The 7515-nt window shown below is 36.1% G+C and overlaps 1 non-coding gene across 1 annotated transcript; it reads right to left on the bottom strand.

The window, feature by feature from the left end:
- Positions 1-6589: 6589 nt before the first annotated feature.
- On the bottom strand, positions 6590-6675 carry trnay-gua. The gene is given in 2 exon segments: positions 6590-6625; positions 6639-6675. It is a non-coding gene; the product is annotated as a tRNA-Tyr (tRNA).
- Positions 6676-7515: the final 840 nt, after the last annotated feature.

Here is a 7515-nt window from a genome sequence, read left to right as displayed (position 1 = left end):
AAAGAGAATTTCAGATGTAGAAGTTCAATATCTCCAAATGTGTCCCACATCCTCAGTGGTATCAATTCCATGGAGATGGCCCTTGATGTAACAACAGCCGGTTGTTCTGAGGGAGAATAACTGCTTCACTACACTTTCAAGTAAAAACACTGGACTGCACCTCCTCTGGTTTAGAGGCCCTGAGCTTTTAGTCAATTTGAGACACTCTTGAATGCCGAGTGCATCTCAGCTTCCCATAACCAGGAGCTGCAGTGGCGCTTGCTAAAGCACACTGACGTCCTTTTGACGTCATTGTACGGGAGGTGATGTTAAAGAAATTTCCATATGGAAATCTGAGTAAATTTGCTGATCGGTACTTTGATCAAGCAAATAAGTGCTAAATATGATGATTAAAATATTTATATGATGGTTAAAATATTAATAGAGTGTGGGCTCAGGTTATATTTAATGTGCAAATCAATCAGTACCAGGTTTATTCTAATTCTGGGTAGTTATATCCACAGAAGTGCAGTCAATGTTCACAAAAAATTTTCTTTTGTCATTTATAAATGGTCCAAGTTTTAATTTTTTCCTATCAATTATTTTGCGGACATGTTTAATGATAATAGATGGATGGAAACTATCATTTTGTGTTTATCTATGTGTTACCTGTGCATTTTTGTGTTAGTTTAATGTAATGTAGAATGTTCTATATATGTTTATGAACAAAGTTAAATGAAATGTTAAAATGTGAACATGTGACTTTATCTTCAGTTATTATTTTCAAGTAATCGATCTTTTTTTTGGTTTTTGGTTTACTTGTTAGAATAAGGTAAATTTCTCCAAACTACCGCTGCTTTTCCTCATTTCTTAGTCTAATCCTCATCTGCGTTTAGGTTCCACACCACCTCCACCCAGTTTGACATGTAAAGCCCAAAGGAGCAGGAATCTTCTCTTTGTAAATATTTAACTCACTGACTGATGGGGCTCTGCAAATATTTGATTTGATTATGCGATGAGATTAATGGCAGAATGATCCATTGTCGCCCACATTTACGTCCTTTGCAACTGCCGATCTGGCATTTGCCTCATATGGATCAGCTGCAGCATCCCGACAGATCAACTTTACCTAAATTTAGAAACATTTTCAAACCCCTATTTTAGTAATACTGTTTTTTCTTTTTCTGCACATCCAATGAATTAACAGTGTTAACAAATCTTTAAAAAAGATAAGGAAAAAAACAATGCAGATTCCCACCTACTGTGAGTTTAGAATCGCCAATTTACAAATGGGCTGGACTGACGTACGAGTCACAGATATTAATTTGGCATTTTGTAACACCCTTTAGTAACGCTAACTGCCATCACATTAGTCTTACAGCTGCACCCGATTTACATTTCACAGATGGTCAATTATAATTTGGATGTTTTGACATTAATAGTGTTAGATATAACACATTTGCAAAGACACAGACAAGCAGCTGTCACATGCATGCCTTTTTGCTAATATATACTCCTTGGGTTTTGTTGTTTTGAGGGGGCCAGGAGCCTTAGATCTATGAGTCCTCTCTCTGTGCTGTGAGGAGATGAGGAGATATCACTAGAAGCTACACATATTACATCTCAGCATTTTTGTATATCAGGTACCAGTATTGATGACTATTTTTACCATCATCTTCTACAACAGAGACCTAGTATGCTGTTTTTTTATAAAAGACCTCCACTTTTTACTCTCACTCCTCCCAGAGGTGGGGGTCGATCCTTCAGGCCGGTTTATACTTCATAGCAATAAAAAATCGAGCAAAAGGTGAAACAACATGATGCCATCATCTATGATTGGAACTTTATGGCGTGTGTGTGGCGCCATTTGACCTATACCGTACTCTGAGTGATTAGAAGGCAAAATGGTAGAGCAAACACAATGCAGGAAATTACCGTTTCCAAACAACAAGGCCACTATTACTGCATTCTAAATACAAGAGGGGTTAGACATTGTTTCATTCTCACTCAGTTCCAAAAAATAATTAAAAAAATGCATTTTCACTACATAGTTAATGTCAAAATGCAACTATACCATCTGCTTTATTCAATTAAGATATGGAGCTGGTGGCAAATGATTTAAAACTGGAAAATGTGTAGTTATTTAGTACATTGAAGCTTTTAAAAAACAAACAAATAACAAAAACTTTGATTGTTGGGATGGCCGATCACTATTAAATATAAACCTGTCTTTACACCTACCCAGATCTTGGACTGGACCTTAGATCCTCCTCCTCCTCTGTAATGATGTGGGCCCTTGTGGTGGCCCTCCAGCTTCATCTCTGTGAGGATAGCATCTGGTTGCCCTGGTGATAAATGTTCTCAGATTCCATGTCTGATAGAATGTCTTAAGATACATGTGTCTTTCCTTTACAGTGTCTCTTTATTTCCAGTAAAACCCCATCTGCCCTCACAGACACACCTTGTTTTTATCCCCTATCTTGTCTGGAGCTTCAGCTTCAGTTAAAGTTTAGTATCACCTACAAAACAGGGTTTAAACTTACATACATATAAATATATATAAATATTATTAGTATTGTCACAATTTAACCATGTCAATAAAAATTACAGGAACACATCTTCATTTTCAATGATGCAAAAAAATTCTTTTTCATACACTCTTTTGTCAACTGTAACATTGCACCAATATTTTTGTGCATCTTTAGTATAAATAGTTCAAATATGGGACAGACATTTACATTTTTGCATTAAAAGAAATGGTTAATAATTACAGACAAGAAAATTAATCTGTATTTATGTGTTTCATTGACGCATCAATTAAATTATATATTCCTATGTCATTGATTTTTATACTTTTAAGACATTGTTTGTTTGTTTTTCAATACTTTTTATGACATTGTTCTAATACTTGTTTGAGTGTTCTATTTTTATCGTCAAGTCTTTTATTTGTTTTGTGTATTTTGTGGCAAATGGACCTTGAGTCTGTAATAAAGCTTATTATTATTAAATATTAAGCACTAGTCACATGCACCCATACGGGGGTTGACCCGTACAGGTGCTGCAGGTTTGGGTCATCCGGCCCCATAGAGGGTCGTAAACAGCAACTTAATGAGAGTGCAGGTGTTGCAGTTTTCTTGTGGCTCATTTGGCCACCTCAAGGGACTTCATGAAAATGGAATGTACCATTGTCGCCTGTGTGTGGTAAGCATTTGTAAGGATAATGCAGGTTACACCCACATACTACGTATTGGTGATGCTTTACACAACACACCAGTCGTTAGTAAGGTGCACGAACTGACTCCTTACTGACTGCACGCAAATTTTCAGGGTGTCAAAAAAAAATCTTTAGGACACGCCTGCATCTCACCTACTTCACCCTTACTTACCCTTATGTGTGTTTACTACAACCTGACAATCACAACATGCCTGCAGAAAGCAATGTACATGACCTTTTTTGCCTTAGGAGTTCACCAGGTTGTCTACAATCTTAAAATTTCCTGCGGGTGACCTGCTAGACTTGCCAGTTTTTGACCAGCAAAACCACCTGCATTCACCGGTAAGGGTAGTTGTGACTATGGATTTACCACACGCACAACAATCGTATGCTCCATTTTCATGACGTCCCTTAAGGTGGCTGCACAAGCATCAAGGGAACACACCTGCGCTCCCTTTAAGATCAAGCCACTCCTCTCTACACAATGCAAGCATGTGACTATTGAATAACTTGATCGAAAATCACCATTATAGCAAAACAAGAAAGTAGCAAAGTTTTTAATTATTAATCTGTTCAAATAAGACAAAAAAGTGTGGTGCAATAAAACAATTTTTTTACTTAAGTATATGGAAATTATTACTTACCAATTTCGGAATCAGAAGCCCGTTGGTGCTGCAACTTGTCCACCAAAAAAACCTTTGTAAAAAATGTAATCTTGCAAATTTTTCTAAATTAAAATGTTTCCAATGTTTACAGGAAGTGCCAAATTATGGCATACAAAGAAAAGCTGATGTGCTGATGTTTTTTAAGACACTAAGAAAGACTTTTGACAAAAATATTAATAGAGGAGAACAGGTGGCCTTCCTTTTCCTCTGCCATATACATTTACACCCATTCAAAGCCACTAGAAATGTTACATATTGCATGTGAGTAAACAACTTTTTGTAGATTTTGGAAGTACTCTCTTCTTTTTCTATGAATACTTAAAAGTACCACATTTCACAACTGAGACAAGACTTTCACACCGTGCTCTTTATCATTAGCTTCAGAGGAAGAACTTTTTAACATTCATTCTGGCCTTTCATCTACATGAAATTTCCATACTACTCTTAATTTGTCAATCCTTATTGGATTTTTGCCAACAGGCGCTGCAATATTATGAGTCAGATGGTAATAGCTTTGAAATTATGAATTCACTTCAGTCACAAAAACCCAGAACATCTCCCTAATTGATCTCATCTGAATTCACTTTTAGGCATCGTTTAATGATGAGCAGTCCTCGCTTATTAATGAATACGTAATCACACTTGTTCAGCCTTTTTAGTGATTAAAAGTGAATAAAGTTGTAGTCCCACAGTATCATAAAAATCCCAGAAAAAGCTTCATTTGTAGTGCATCACAGGAAAAGCACTTAAACTGCAGACAGGATTTGGGAGAAACACAAACGCCTATAATTAGCGGCAAAAAATTAATAATTATGCTGTTTTACAAGCTCATACATTCACCAATCGTGCACGGAAGTGGCTTTATACATTTAAGCAGGATGTAAAATGTGCAACTTTGAGCTGTTTTCCCATCTTTTCTCACCTCCAAGGCATTAACTTGGTACATGCTTGCTGCTGCACTTCCTAACTGCCTTTTTGATGTCCCTGGATGGACGAATAACAACAAAGAGGAGAGAAATTAGGGAGGGGGCAGGAAACATTCATTATTTTCTGCAACAACATCTGTCTAAAATGTTTAAACATGACTCACTGACTAATGGGGTTGTGTGAAAAGCACTGCATGTGTTTCCATGTGGCCTTACTATAAAGGGAACAGAGGTGCAAGATGCAGATGTCATATTGTATGAGTCAGAAGAAAAGGGCACATTAGGTTTGGTCATAAACTATCAGGATTACTATAAAAGTGCTTGCTTTTATGCTGTTCAATTAATTTTGTTAACATATTTTAAATGCTCTGAGTAAAAGCACTCCCACACACTTCTGGTATCTCTGGATATGCAACAGTCAAACCCCAAATCTCTGTGCAAATTGGAGCATGTTTTTCGATATATTACCAGTTATTTAGCAATCTATTGCAAAAACTACTACTACTGCAGTTTCTTGTGCTATCCTAGGCACTTTAACATTGGGAGTTGGGTCATCTAGACCCACTAGACAGTGCGCTGAACCTTTTTTCTTCAATGATTTGCGAACCTCACTGGTGTCCATGGATTCCATCAAATCTTTCCACCTTTATCCACCTTTGTCATGGTAGGGAGAACACGTCAATGCAATGGTAGGGTCATCTAAGATAGCACAAGGGTTAAGCAAGGTTCCTAAAGAGAAAAGGAAGCAAGCAAAAAAAAAAATGATAAAAATGACTCAAAATAATAAATTTCATTAGAGTGATTCTTTCTACAGTCCTCTTCACCACTGCTAATTATCATCTCTGAGTCATTCATCAATATGCAATCCCCACACAGTAATAAGCCATTTCACAGTCAACACAAATTATTATGTTTGTTTTTATCACTAGGAACAAGCAAATCAGGTGCTAAACTGTCAACTGCATCAAGAACAGAGTTTTCGCAGGTGAAATCATTTATTAATTAACATTCAGATGGTCAATGCAGAGGATGCTGTATACTTACTTGCCAGACCTCCTACGGATGTTTGGCATCAAACACGGATAATGCAAAAACTTTGAGGAAAAAAACGTCAGTATACCTTTAACCTTTAACTTTGAATGTTTTTCTTATCAGGACCAAAATGCCAAGATGTTAAAACTTAAGTGAATGAAACCTCGAGGAGAGAATCAAGACATGACAAATGCTAAGAAATGCAGAAATTAAACAAAAATCGAAGTCTTTAAATGAAATTGACTATTTGCAATTAGCTTGTAAATCTTTTCATGGCTTCATCTTTAAGTTTGTGACACCTGTTTTGGCTTTAGCTGTTAAATGGTACAACATAAATTGGAGATTCACGTGGATATTAAAGAAACACATATTCTTCTTAAGCAGCACTTTAACTTGACTTTTTGGAAGCTTAATTGGCCTCATTAGTAGCTCAAAAAAAAACCTAAAAGAAGTGAGAAATGTTACCCTTTCAGTGCTGGTGCAAAGCAAACTGCACTTAAAAGTGTTAAATACAATTGTTAAAGCTGTTAAATGAATTGAGTTTTTTTTTACATTAATAACTTAGGCTGAACATCGAATGAGATGCACTCGAAAGAAGGACCTAACGATCACTGTGAAAAAACTAGTCTACTGGGAAAAAAGGTTATAATAATTGAGAAACGTTATAATAATTGAGAGACTAATAAATTTGAAAACATTTGCAATTTAGGTGAAAAGCAACGGATATGGTATTCATTGTAATTCTGTGAACAAAAGAATTGGAAAAGAAATGCTCCTTCGAGCCGGATTCGAACCAGCGACCTAAGGATATCCGCTCAACCTCTACAGTCCTCCGCTCTACCAACTGAGCTATCGAAGGGCGTTGCGAACTATGGCTCGACGGAGCTTTTTTATACAGCAACCAATGCCCGTGGTGACCTCCGTTGGTTTGCCTTTCCTATCTTTTTTTGTGCAATGCACATGGATGAAATAAAAATGAATTCACATTTGAGATTGGATTACAGCGTTTTGTTAGCCACGTAGATGTTAGCTAACGACACAACACTGACTTTTTCCGGCTAACCTCTCCTAGCCCTATTGTGGCCAACAATAACATAACCAAGTGACTGTAACCGCATACATGTATTCGCGTCCCCTTTTCTTCTTCTATTGATGTTATTTTCAGGTGGCATCCATGTCATATCTCTTTAAACTGTATTTAAACTTTTTGCAGATTCATTTCCGTAGCCGCAGTTCTTTTCTTTTCTTTTTTTTTTTAACTTTTCCTGTCCAACAGGTAGCGGGATCGATGCACGCATCCTCCAATCACGTTTTTCAATTTTGTTTAAAAAAAAATTGAGTCAAATTTGATTGGCTAATGTGGGTTTACTTTTTAAATTTTTACACAATTTACAGTTTTTGGTTTTATATATCTTTCAGAATTGAACCTCTCAGCAGGAAAAATGTATCATTGTTTTAGATATGCAAAACAATTGAATTTGCAAGAATTATTTTTTTTGGTAAAACAGTTTTGAGTAAAAGTCAATAGTGAACATGTGAAAATTTGATTCAACAATAAAGCCACAGTTTTCAAACAAATATTCTTTTTTATTTGTTTAATTTAATAGACTCATGGACAGAATCATAAAAAAGAAATGTTTGGAACAAATAAACAGCAAGTGAAAGTACAAACTAGTCTTGGAAATGAAAGGTAATTAAA

The sequence above is a fragment of the Oryzias latipes genome, chromosome 20 (assembly GCF_002234675.1).
Source record: "Oryzias latipes chromosome 20, ASM223467v1".
Classification (NCBI taxonomy): Eukaryota; Metazoa; Chordata; class Actinopteri; order Beloniformes; family Adrianichthyidae; genus Oryzias; species Oryzias latipes.
This window is presented reverse-complemented; position numbering and strand designations above follow the sequence as displayed.